Source organism: Arvicanthis niloticus, chromosome 23 (assembly GCF_011762505.2).
Source record: "Arvicanthis niloticus isolate mArvNil1 chromosome 23, mArvNil1.pat.X, whole genome shotgun sequence".
NCBI lineage: Eukaryota > Metazoa > Chordata > Mammalia > Rodentia > Muridae > Arvicanthis > Arvicanthis niloticus.
In genome coordinates, this window is record NC_133430.1 from 32,773,026 (window position 1) to 32,785,434 (window position 12,409).

A 12,409-nucleotide genomic window follows, 5' to 3' on the forward strand; every position below is an offset into this window, starting at 1 on the left:
CGAAGGCTGGTGCTGCCTAGAATGAATGGAGATACCGCTTACAGCATCCTTCCCCATCGGAAAGGAGACGGTGAAACTCATCACGATCTCCAACAAGCCGGAAAGGTGCTTTAAAAAAACAAAAAAAAAACAAAAAGTGGACACTCGCTAAACTCAAGGAGGGGTGGGGCCCGTTCTTTTGGCGACCGGCACTAGACTACCAGAGAGAAAGAAATCCGTTGGTGGCCAGCACCTCGCTCAAAGAGTGGGCGCAGGCTACTTTAAAGGCGCAGCCTTGAGGCACTTTAGTCCTCGGCCCCGGAAATCTACTGAGAGGTGGATCTGGAGGCCCGATAAGACAAGGACCTCCAGGACCCGGCCTACAGGCCGACCGATCCTATCCCTGGCTAAGACGGAGCCCCGGCAGGGCCGTGGCGATTCACTCCCAAGCGGAATCTGAAGCAATAGAGAAAGTGGGCGACAAAAATTCACGGAGGAACGCTCCGGACGTGGGCCTGGCCTCTCCACGGGCTCCTGGCCCACTGGTTTTCGAGGCCTTGGAGGGGTAGAGAAGCCCAAGCCTCGTGCCCGTCCCCTCCCCCACCCCACCCCCTCACCCCCACCCCACTCGGCCCTCCGCGGCCACCCTGGCTTTTCCTCCTCCTCCCGCAGCTGAGGTACCAGGTCGGCCGGTTTCCTCACGCGTTCGGAAGCGTGAACTCACCCGCCGCTAAGAAAACGGTACTGTCTTCGCGGCCTCTGGGCGTCAGGTTACGAGTGGGCTCCACCGGTTCGAGGTTTCTGCGCGCCGCCCGACTCAGAGACGGGTTCCGAAGCGCCTACTCGCATAGGCCGCAAACACAGCCGCGCTGCGCGGGGAGCTACTGGAGGTCTTCCTCTTGCCCGGCGTGCACTGCGCCAGGAGGCGTGGAAAGAGAAACCATAGAGAAGATGATACATAGATAGTCTGCACTGTTGCCGCTGGCTCGCTAAGTACAGAAGGATGACCATAGAGTAGGATTGTCTAGTGGGACCTAGAGAGGCTCAAGAAGTAAATTACGACCCACCCTGCCGGTTTTGATTGGAGCTGATTGAATCTTATGACTGTGCGACGCCATCTTGAGGTCAAGGTTCCGGCTGGTTACCCGCGCGGGGCTTGTTAGAGGTTTTCTCATTTTTTGGTAGTTCGTTTTCCAGGAATTAGAACCTTGGTCTCCTGATTCTTTGAGGTTCGATGAACTGATACCTGGGCGGGACCGAGAACCTCAATAGAAAGCCCAAATGCCATTTGTCCTTCAAAAAGAACTGCTCACATCAAGAAATAACTGGCAACAGCTATATTGGGGTTTTTTTGGACTTTTTGTGCGTACACTTGCTACATCTTAGGCGAGTTAACAGGGTCAAAGAGGTAACTAGATACTTGATAGCTTCAGAAACCTGTAAGAATATTTAATACAACTTTCTGTAGTGTGTGAAGGATTAAAATATACTAAGATAGTGAAAGTGAGTACTCAACAAATTACTGGGCTATTCCATTTCTGAAATTTATAAGCGGTATCTACTGGTTTTGTTTTCCTATTACTCAGAAGGATTGTCATTTGTTCATTAGGATCTTGCCACTCTGTAGAGAGTGAAATTTATTACTGTCCTGGGAGAGCGGGGTGTCCTGGAGTAACAAATAGCAAAGCTTGGTTGGTTGGAGACAGAGTTTCTGCCTATCCTTGTATGTCCTGAAACTCCAAGCTGGCCTCAAAGATTGGCCTGCCTCTGCCTCCCAAGTACTGAGAGCACTGGCATCAAAGGCCTGCGCCACCACACCCAGCTTTTGTCTTGTTTTGTTTTGTTTTATTCTAGTACAAGTCACTATCTACCGAGCTAATATTGTCATTCAATGGTCCACCTCTTCCTCCCACTCTAGAATGTAAACATAAAGAGAGCACATACATAAAGAGAGTCTTCTTCTGGAGCTCTGGTGCTTGAATAAGTGACTGATGTTTAGTAAGTGCTCAGTATTTGTTAAATAAAAGAAATGATTGTCTGGGTGTGGCACTTCCAGAGCTTTGGGGGTCCAGGAAGGTGGGTTCAAAGGTAGCTTCTATGGTTACAGGACCCCTAGGGAGAGCTACATAATGAGACCCTGTCTCAAAAAACGAAGCAACCAAAAAGGACACGTCTTTTGGTACCTACCAATCCAATGTAATGCAAGGACAGTGGGAATGGAAAAGTATGACACCACTGCCATCCTAAATTTTACTTTCACATATATATTTCTTTTTACTAGGTTCCTTATAAAAAGATGAACACTACCTACTTCCCAAGACTACTGTAAGGATTAAATTAACCAATATATGAAGGTACTTTCTACAATAAAATGCTCATTAAGTGATTTACATTTTGTAAATATTTATTTTTACAACCACAAGCATAAACACAGAAATCCTCTCAAATTATTACATATCCTCTTTTTTGTTTTTAAAAGTTTTTGTTTGGTTGGTTTTTGGTTTTTCCGAGACAAGGTTTCTCTGTATAGCCCTGGCTGTCCTGGAACTCACTCGGTAGACCAGGCTGACCTTGAACTCAGAAATCTACCTGCCTCTGCCTCCCAAGTGCTGGGATTAAAGGTGTGCATTACCACTACCTGGCTTTATTTTTTTTTTTAATGTATTTATTTTATTCATATGAGTACACTGTCTCTGTCTTCAGACACACCAAAAGAGGGTATCGGATCCTATTACAGATGGTTGTGAGCCACCATGTGGGTGTTGGGAATTGAACTCAGGACCTCTGGAAGAACAGCCATCTCTTAACTATCTCTCCAGCCTGGTTTTTTTATTCTTTTATGTATATGAATTTGACCACATATTCTATCTACCACATCCATGCCTGGTGCCAGCATAAAACAGAAGATGGCATTAGATCCCTTGGAACTGAAGTTACAGATGCTTGAGAGTTATCTTGTGGACTCAGAAATGAACCAGGATCCTCTGCAAAAATAGCAAATGCCCTTAACCAAGCCATTTCTCTATTACTTGTGTAATAGGGACTAGTGAGATGGCTCAGCAGATACAGGTGCCTGCTACCAGAACTGACAAGCTGAGTTCAGTCCCTGAACTCGCATAATAGAAAGGGAAACCAAACTTGCAGAAGCTGAACATGACAAAATACACTCAAGTGCACAAATATGCACACATATTAAGCAGTAAATAAATGTAAAATATAATAACCAAAAACTAAATAAGCCAGGTAGAGATGGCACAGACCTTTAATCCCTTCACTCAAGAGGCAGAGGCACGTGGATCTCTGAATTTGAGACCAGCCTGGTCTAGGGAGTGAGTTCTAAAACAGCCAGGACTACACAGAGAAACCCATCTTTAAAAAAACAGATAGATGGGGGCTGGAGAGATGGCTCAGCTATTAAGAGCACTGACTGCTCTTCCAGAGGTCCTAGGTTCAATCCCTAGCAACCACATGGTGGCTCATAACCATCTGTAATGGGATCTGATGCTCTCTTCTGGTGTGTCTGAAGATAGTTACAGTGTACTCATATACATAAAATAAGTAAATCTTTAAAAAAAAACAGATAGATAGACATCTAGATAGACAGATGGTTGCAGCTGGAAAAATAGTTGAGCAGTTCTTGTTGCTTTTGCTCTGGAGCTGGGTTCTGTTTCAGGATATCTGATCACATTGTAAACTCTAATATTGTGTTACTTATTGGAACAACCTGCTTTTAGTTGTGGTGTGGTTCTCAGCCTTAGCACAATCCAAGAGCTCTGCTTAAATATTGAAAACGGGATTAAATAAAGTCAACCAAAGGTCAAGAGGCAAAACAAGCAACCAAGGTGAACACAGTGAACACAGAATTCTTAAAAACGAAACAAAAACAGAGAGTCAGAGGAAGTTGGGAGGACAGATAGACATACAGAAAGTAGCAAGGAAGGACATTCAGTTTGAAGGAAGATTTTGAGACGCCATGAGAAAGAAAGGCATTGCCTCTGGGACTTGAGCTGAGGAGGAAGGTCAGATGGGAGCTTTCTCTGCCTCTCTGACCTGGCAGGCGTTTACCCAACATCTGGCTCCCAACTCTTCATTGGTAAAAATTGAATAATTGAGATTTTGTTTAAAAAAAAACAAAAAAATCAGGTTCAGTTTCTGAACCCACATGTTGGCTCCAGATCTACTGTAACTCCAGTTCTGGGGGATCCAGTGCCTCCTCCTGACCTCTGTAAGCAGCAGTGCACACAAATATACATACAGGCAAAATATTCATACACATAAGTGAAAATTTTTTCTTAAGGTCTCTAACAGTTGGCTAACTTTTGTGTAATAGACATTTGTTTTTTTATATTTACCCAGTGATTGCTATTTATAGTGTAACTAGGATCTGTATTTGCCTAGGATACAAGCTTCAGAGCATGCCTAGAAAGGATTACTTAGACTGAGTAACTTAGGTGAGAAGACCGAGTATATATATGTTGGTGGCACCATTTCATGGGCTCAAGTCCTGGACTTGGTAAAAAGAAGCTGAGGACTAGTATTTGTGTCTTTCTGACTGTGGATGAAATATAACCAGCAGGGTTGTTCCTGCAACTAGAATTTCCCTGCTGTGGTGAACTGTATTCACCAACCATGAGCTAACATAAGCTCTTTCTTCCTTCAGCTTCTTTTTTATTTTTTGAGGGGGGAGGTTGGGGGACAGAGGTTGAGGGGTGTGTGTCAGGGGAGGGGTCAGGCTATTTTATCATAGTAACCAGAAAACTAAACAATGTACCACAGAGTCTTTGTTTCTCTTACAGTGGACTTGGGTTTAATTTCTAGCACCCACATGGCAGCTCACAACTGGCTCTAACTCCAGTTCCAGGGGAATCAGATACCCTCCTGGCCTTCATGGGCAATAGGCATACATGTGGTATACAGACATACTCGCAGGCCAAACACCCATACACATAGAAAATAATAAAATAATTTAAAAAGGAGAAACTAATGGACCAAGTCTTAAGAGAACAGCTCAATGGCAGCTATCTGACCAAAGAAAGGCTGTTTTCTCTTAACATAAATGAAAATGATGGTGAACAGAATCATCAAGCCACCTTGCATAGAACCCTAAGTTTACAGAAAGATAAAAAGAAAGGAACTGTTTAAAAAAAAACAAAACCCAGGTGGGATGTGGTAGCTTATGCCTTTAATCAAGAAGCAGAGGCAGGAGGATCTCTGAGTTAAGACCAGCCTGCTCGCCGGGCGGTGGTGGCACACGCCTTTAATCCCAGCACTTAGGAGGCAGAGCCAGGCGGATTTCTGAGTTCGAGGCCAGCCTGGTCTACAGAGTGAGTTCCAGGACAGCCAGGGCTACACAGAGAAACCCTGTCTCGAAAAACCAAACAAACAAACAAAAAAAGACCAGCCTGCTCTACAGATCAAGATTAGCACAGCTGGGTATACACAGAAAAACCCTTCCTGGAATAAAAATAAATTTTTAAAAAAGGAAGGAGGAAAAAACAGAAGCCCAGGTGGACTACCTTTTAAGGCAGTGTAAATGTATATGAAGAGTGGCCTTCTGGAATTTTCTTAAATATATAGAACAAATTTCGAGAACTGTATAAAAACATTCTCAACAGAAAAGCTGAACCTAGCTGGGCATGGTAATGCATACCTGTTAGTCCAACCACTGGAAAGCAGAGATAAAAGTGTCAGGAATTCAAGGCCAGACTAACAGAACAAGCAGAGCAAGTGAAATTCTGTTAAAGATGGAAAAGAAGGAAGGAGGGAAAGCTGAATGTCAAGGTCCAGAGAAGAAGAGGAGGAGGAAGAAGACATGAAAAGGAAAAGGAAGAAGAAAAAAAAAGACACTACTCCGAAAAAGATAAAAACTTAAAAAAAAAAAAAAAATCCTTATGAACTGTCAGTCCTCAAAACGTATCTGAGATTCAAAATGTCTCTGAGTTTGAGGCCAGACTGATCTACAGAGTGAGTTCCAGGACAGCCAGGGCTAAATGGAGAAACCATGTCTTGGGGGTTGGGGGGTGGGGGGAACAAAAACAACAAAAGGAGATGGGGTAACAAAATATTAAAAAGGCTGCAGAGCTCAGGTACCTACACAGACCTTAGTGCAAAACTGCCAAATTCATTCCTTTCATAGCTTTGAGAAAGCATAAAGTAGGATAAAACGTCACAGGCTACAGAAGAAGAAATTTGCATCGACTTTGGTAACTGCAGACTCCTTCAAGACGTTTGTACACGCTATTGACTTTTCTTTTCTTTCTTTCTCTTTTTTTTTTTTTTTTTTTTTTTTTTTTTTGAGAAAAGGTCTCACTATGTAGTCTTGGGTGGCCTACACCTCACTAAATAGATCAGGCTGCTTTGAACTCACAAAGACCTACCTGTCTCCTGATTAAAGTCCAACACCATCACACAAAAACTCAGTTTATTGGAAATGTTTTCCTGCTGAGGCTTTATTTAGCTCGGTGGGTGGAGGGCTTGCCTAGGATGCATGAGGCCTTGGATTTGCAGCCAGCACAACATAAACGCCAGTGTTAGTACTCACTCTTCATTCCCAGCACTTGAGAGGTAGAGGCAAGAGGATCAGTTCAAGGTTTTCATTGGAATTTGAGGCCAACTTGTAATAGATAAGACTCTGTGTCAAGAATTAATAATGAACTGCTTTTTGGGCTGATGAGATGGCTCAGCGGTTAAAAGCATTCATTGACTGTTCTTCTTTCTGCAGGACCTGAGTTCAATTCCCAGCACCTACATGGTTGCTCATGATCATCCATAAAAGGATCTAATGCCCTCTTCTGGCCTGCAGGTGTATAGGCATACAGAGCACACATTAGAAAGAAAAAAAAAAATGAGTAGTGTGAGAGAGAGAGAAGGGGAAGGGAGGGAGGGAAGAAAGGAGTGAAGAAAGACTGTCTCAAAAAAAAAAAAAAAAAAAACAGGATGAGCTTGCTTATCACTTGTGGAGGGCAGGCTAAGCCATCCACTTGCAGTTTTAGAGAACCTGTCCTCGGCACTTGCTAGGAAGACAGCTATAGAATAATCATAGCTGTGTATTCTGATCTGTCCCCATGGGCACATTTGACACAAGTGTTCTGCAGCCTGTTGGGTGAATTGCCAGGAAAACTGACTAAACAGGAAAAGCATTATTTAGCAGAGTCAAACAGATATCAAGAATGTAACTTGGAAACCTAGGAGAGATGATAAATTGATAGGTCCCTAGGTCATGGGGGATGGGCAGCAGCTCAGCAGTAGTGTTTACCCACATGTGTGAGATCCAGGATTGATCCCCAGTACTGGGAAAAAAAAAAAAAAACTGACTACAAGATCAGTCAACACTCCAGCAGACAGACAGCACTAACTGGACTCTGGTATACTGAGCCATCTCTCCAGTCCCACCGAATTAATGTTTAATGGGGAAAAGGAATCACAATGTGTCCTTACAAAATAGGAAACAAAAAAATAATTTGAAGCAACTATATATAGTTTTTTTCTCTACATTTTTGCTTTGAGTTCTAGTTCAGGCTTTCTCATTCAAGATTCAAACTTCATGTGATGTCCAGACCATTGCTACTTTATGCAGTTAAAATGTCTGTGTGGCTGAAGGTTCTCCTCTGCCCAGCGTGGAGCTTGCAGTGTATGCAGGACAAAGGCACTGAGTGATTCCTCACTGGTGGACGTGGCAGGTGCTGGCCCAGGAAGTTCTGCACATGCATGTGTGTGTCAACGTTTGGCTTATGAAACCTAGAGGACTTAGCTTGCTGTACTAGACTAGGCTGCTGTTCTTGTTAACTAGGCCCCTTAATGGGTAGGAACAGCCACCAGTCTTAATCTATTCTTCCAAAGATTGGAATGGTAGTAAGATGAAAGGAAAAGAAAGTGGTTACTCTTCTTTCTTTTTTCTTATTTTTATTTTACTTTTTATAATAAGATCTACGTGTGTGTGTGTGTGTGTGAGAGAGAGAGAGAGAGAGAGAGAGAGAGAGAGAGAGAGAGAGCGCTCAGGTGCCTACAGAGGCCATAGATGTCTAAACCCTTAAGCTAGAGTTAACAGCAGTTTAGAGCTGCCTGATGTGAGTACAAGGAATCAAACTTGGGTCCTCTAGCAGAACAGTACATGTTCCTAACCACAGAGCTATCTCACCAGTCCCTGTTGCCTAGTTTTATATAAGAGCAGCTACCAGAGAGATGATCTGCCCCCAACACACAGAGGCAGAACTAGCATCAGCTCATCACTCCAGTGGGTCCACAAGTACTTGTGAGCAGAGGCCAGGAAGGAGTCTAGCATCCTTTATCACTCCCTGCCCATTCCATTGCCTTTGAGACAGCACCTTCCCTCCCTCCCTCCTTCCCCTTGCCCTTATCCTCTCTCCCTCCCTCCTCCTCTCTTCTTCCCTCCTTTCCTCCCTCCCTTCCCACCTCTCTCAACCTGGGGCTCAGGTCTTCTTGGCTAGGCTGGAAGCCAACTATCTTTCTCTGCCCACCTCAGAGCTGGGGCTACAGGCATTTGCATGGATAGCTGGTTTGTTATGCAGGCGCTGAGATCCAGACTGCAGTCCTCATGATTCCAGATTGAGAGTTCTTAACTGCTCAGCCATCTGTAGGTCCCACACACCATTCCTCTCTAAGCTGTGTTAGATCTTCTGAAGTCATTGAAGAACAAGGAGCAATATTGAGTGAAAAAGATGACATCTTCACAGTGTAGTGGTGCATACCTATAAACCCAGCACTCCAGAAGCAAAGACAAGTTCAGGCCCAGACATAGCAGGTTCCAGGCTATCCAGTTCAATATATCAAGTTCCAAGCCAACAATAGCCAAATAGCAAGACTCTATCTCAAATAAAAAAAAAAAAGAAATGAAAAGTAAATGCTTCAAAATTTACAATCATTTTCAATGAAGATTAACTTAGACTATATGCTTTGGGTTGAGAGAAAGAGAAACTAGGATAGGCCTGGGGTGGGGTGGGAGAGTTATGTAGAACATTGTGAGTGGCACTTCCTCCCTGGTGGAGGTGTGTGGGAATCAGGGAAGGCTTCCTAGAGCAAATAGTCTCCTGAGATGTGCCTTAGCCAGGACTGCAGAGAGAGCACACACAGACAAGAAGCAGCATAGGTACTTACACAGACCCTGGAGATCAAGGCTGGAGCTGCCCACTCGGGAGAATATCTGTGGTCTGCTGACTGAAGTCAGGACTCTGAAAGGAGAAGGGTTAAGTGGTGTTGTAGAGTGGATATGAAGGAAATATCACCCTAAAGGCTCACTTATTGAAAGTCTGACCAAGTGCACTCGTAGTGCTCAGAGACACACTTTAGAAAGTGCTGGGCTCTAAGGGCTCTTATCAATGAACTAATGGAGTCATCACCGAAAAGCTCGTTAGGCTAGGCATTGGTGATGAACTCAGGAGGCAGAGGCAGGTGGATCTCTGTGGGTTTGAGGCAGCCTGGTCTACAAAGCAAATTCCAGGACAGCCAGGGCTATACAGAGAAATCTTGTCTCCAAAAACAACAACAAAGGTAATTCAGTGGATAAAGTGCCTATCATGAACAAATCTGTGTTCAATCCTGGGTGTGGTGTATACTCCTGGAACCCTAGCATTTAAGAGGTAAATGCAAGAGTATCCTCGAGTACATAAAGACTTTGCAGTCAGCCTGAGCTACATGAGGCCCCATGTCAAAACAAAATATTCATATTTTTATTGTGCTTAGAGGTACAGGGTCAGGATGTGCATGTGTGTAGGAGTATAGGAGACCTTCAGGGCCAGTCCTCGTGTTCAATCTTGTTTGAAACAGGCTCTCTCTTGTTCTCTGCCCTTGAGCTTCCAGGAATTCTGTCTCCACCTCCCATTTTGCTCAGGATTACAGGTGTGTGCCCTGTGCCCAGCTTTATGAAGGTTCTAGTGATCTGAACTCAGGTTCTCACACTTGGAGGGCAAGCATCGCACCCACTGATCCATCTCTCCTAGCCTCCCCCCCCACCCCCCGCTCCAAATAAAAAGAATAATTCCTCAAAGTAGCAAGGAGCCAAACAGTGGTGGGAAATGGCTGAAATATTCAGAGATAGATTTTCAGAGAACATGGAAAGCATAAATTATATACAAGGTAAAACTACTGTCAAGCAGGATGCATAAAAAGAATGTTGAAATGACAGAAAGTAGTGACCAAAAAGGTCTTAAAAGCAGGCTGAGGGCTGGAGAGATGGCTCAGAGGTTCAGACCACTGGCTGTTCTTCCAGAGGCCCTGAGTTCAATTTCCAACAACCACATGGTGACTCACAACCATCTGTAATGGGATCCGATGCCCTCTTCTGGTGTGTGTCTGAAGACAGCAATGGTGTACTCAAACACATAAAATAAGTAAATCTTAAAAAAAAAAACCAAAACACTAAAAACAACAAAAACAGACTGTGTGGAAAGACAGACCACATACACATAAATTACTATTAGGCTAATATAAAATTATCAGTAATATAATTTCAAAAATATCCAGGAAGGGCTGGCAAGATGGCTGAGGGTAAAGGAGCCCGTCACCAAGACCGATAAACCTGAGTTTAATCCTAGAGACCCACAAGGTTGGGAGAGAGCCAATTTCTATAAGTTTTCTGACTTACCCACACATGCAAGTGCATAAAAAAAAAGAACCACTAAAATAATACCAGTTGCTAAGTTGTATGATTTGCAAACAAATAGAAAACACATAGGACAAATAAATACTTAAAAATAAAAGCAGCATAGAAAAATAATATGAGAGATAAATGTGCTTTTACTGCCAAGCACCTAAAATTTTGAGCTCTATTTATGACCAGAGTTAATGACTTTACTGTCACTCTGATTTAAAACCACCATGATTAAGAAAATGTGGTAAGCCTGGAATGGTGGTACATGCTTTTAAGCCCAGCACCTGGAGGCAGAGGCAGGTGAAAATTGCATGTTTGTGAATTCAAGGACAGCCCGGGCTATCTAGTAAATTCCAGGACTACCTGGATGACATAAAGAGACCCTGTCTCAAAAAAAAAAAAAAATAGTGAAACAATTTAGGTGATTTAAATTATTGACCTTTTTGCATGTGTGTATATGCATGGTCCACATGAATGTGGGTATGTATGTATGAATGTGTGTGTGTGTGATTTGTGTATGTTTGTTATTTGTGTATTGTGAAATCAGGTCCTCATGCTTGTGGGGCAAGAATTTTACTGACTGGACTACTTCTCTTAGCCCTGTAAACTTGTTCTGTGGACCAGGCTGGCCTTAAACCCAGACATCAGGCCCCTGCCTCTGCAGCCAGAATCAGCTGGCTTGGTGTTTGTTTGTTTAAAGTCAGGGTTTTGATTATAGACCTAGCTGAACTCAAACTTGTGATTCTCCTGCCTCAACCTTCCAGATGCACGGATCACAGGTATGTTCTATCACGCATAACTTAAACATTTTAGAGAAATTCTGTATTTGTTGGCATGAGGGAGGTTGGTTCCGTTTTTATTTTACCACATTGTTGATTTCCCGTATCAGGGTCATGTTGGTCTCATGAGTTGGGAAGTGCTTCCTTCTTTTCTATTTTATGGAGGAGTTTGTATATAAGTGATGGTCTTCTCCTCCTTAAGTATTTGATAGAATTCAGTAGCAAATTCGTGTGGGCTTTGAATCATCTTTGTGGAAATATTCTAAGTAAAATTCAGTTTACTTACTGTCTTTTCTTTCTGAGTGCTTCCTGGCAGTTTGTACCTTTAGAGGCATTTGTCCATTTTTTTGCAAATATATTTAATGGTATAATGTCTGAGAGACGGCTCAGTTAGTAAAGTACCTGCTGGACCAGAACACGAGGGCTCTGGTTTATTTCCCAGTAGCCACATAAAAAGCTGAGTGTGATAGAGCACTTGCTTGTAAGCCCAGTGCTAGAAAAGCAGACAGGTGAATTCTTAGAGCTTGCTGGCCAGCCAGCCTAGCTTAGTTAATGAGTACGGGTCCCAGTGAGAGATCACATCTAAAAACAAAACAACAAAAACAAAAGCAAAAGCAAAAACAAAGGTGGACCTCTCCTAAGGAAGAGACTACTGGCCTCCACACACACATGCACACACACTCATGTGCTTCCTACATATAAAATTATTAGTTATTGGTAGTTGTATATATGATGTTGACTGGCGATCAAACCAAGGGCCTTGTATATGCTGAGTGAGTTTTACTCATGAGATTCTGAGCTACACCCCCAAAACTGTACTCTCTCTCTCTCTTTTTAGGCTGTCCTTGAACTTTGAGTTTCTCCTGCCCTCAGCCTTCCTAATAACAAGAATAGAGACAGATGTGTGTTACCACACCTCACTAGTACCATTTTCTGTCTTTTTTTTTTTTTTTTTTCCTAGACAGGGTTTTTCTGAATAGCCCTGGCTACCCTAGAATTTATTCTGTAGACCAAGCTGGTCTCAGAGATCTGCCTGCCTTTGCCT

The 12,409-nt window shown here is 43.3% G+C and overlaps 1 protein-coding gene and 1 long non-coding RNA gene across 5 annotated transcripts in view; one reads left to right on the forward strand and one right to left on the reverse strand.

Annotated features, from left to right (window-relative positions):
* Rbm25 (RNA binding motif protein 25) overlaps window positions 1-948 on the reverse strand; it is a 46,711-nt gene extending 45,763 nt beyond the window's left edge. The window contains exon 1 of one of the 4 annotated variants that reach the window (XM_076921741.1): window positions 704-948. The gene's annotated coding sequence lies outside the window, so the exon portion shown is untranslated. The remainder of the gene's footprint in view (window positions 1-703) is intronic. The other 3 variants (XM_076921738.1, XM_076921740.1, XM_076921742.1) reach the window with 3 other exon arrangements.
* A 307-nt stretch (window positions 949-1,255) lies between these two features.
* LOC143437003 (uncharacterized) lies at window positions 1,256-2,365 on the forward strand. The gene is made up of 2 exons (XR_013106714.1): window positions 1,256-1,387; window positions 2,261-2,365. It is a non-coding gene; the product is annotated as an uncharacterized LOC143437003 (long non-coding RNA).
* Window positions 2,366-12,409: the final 10,044 nt, after the last annotated feature.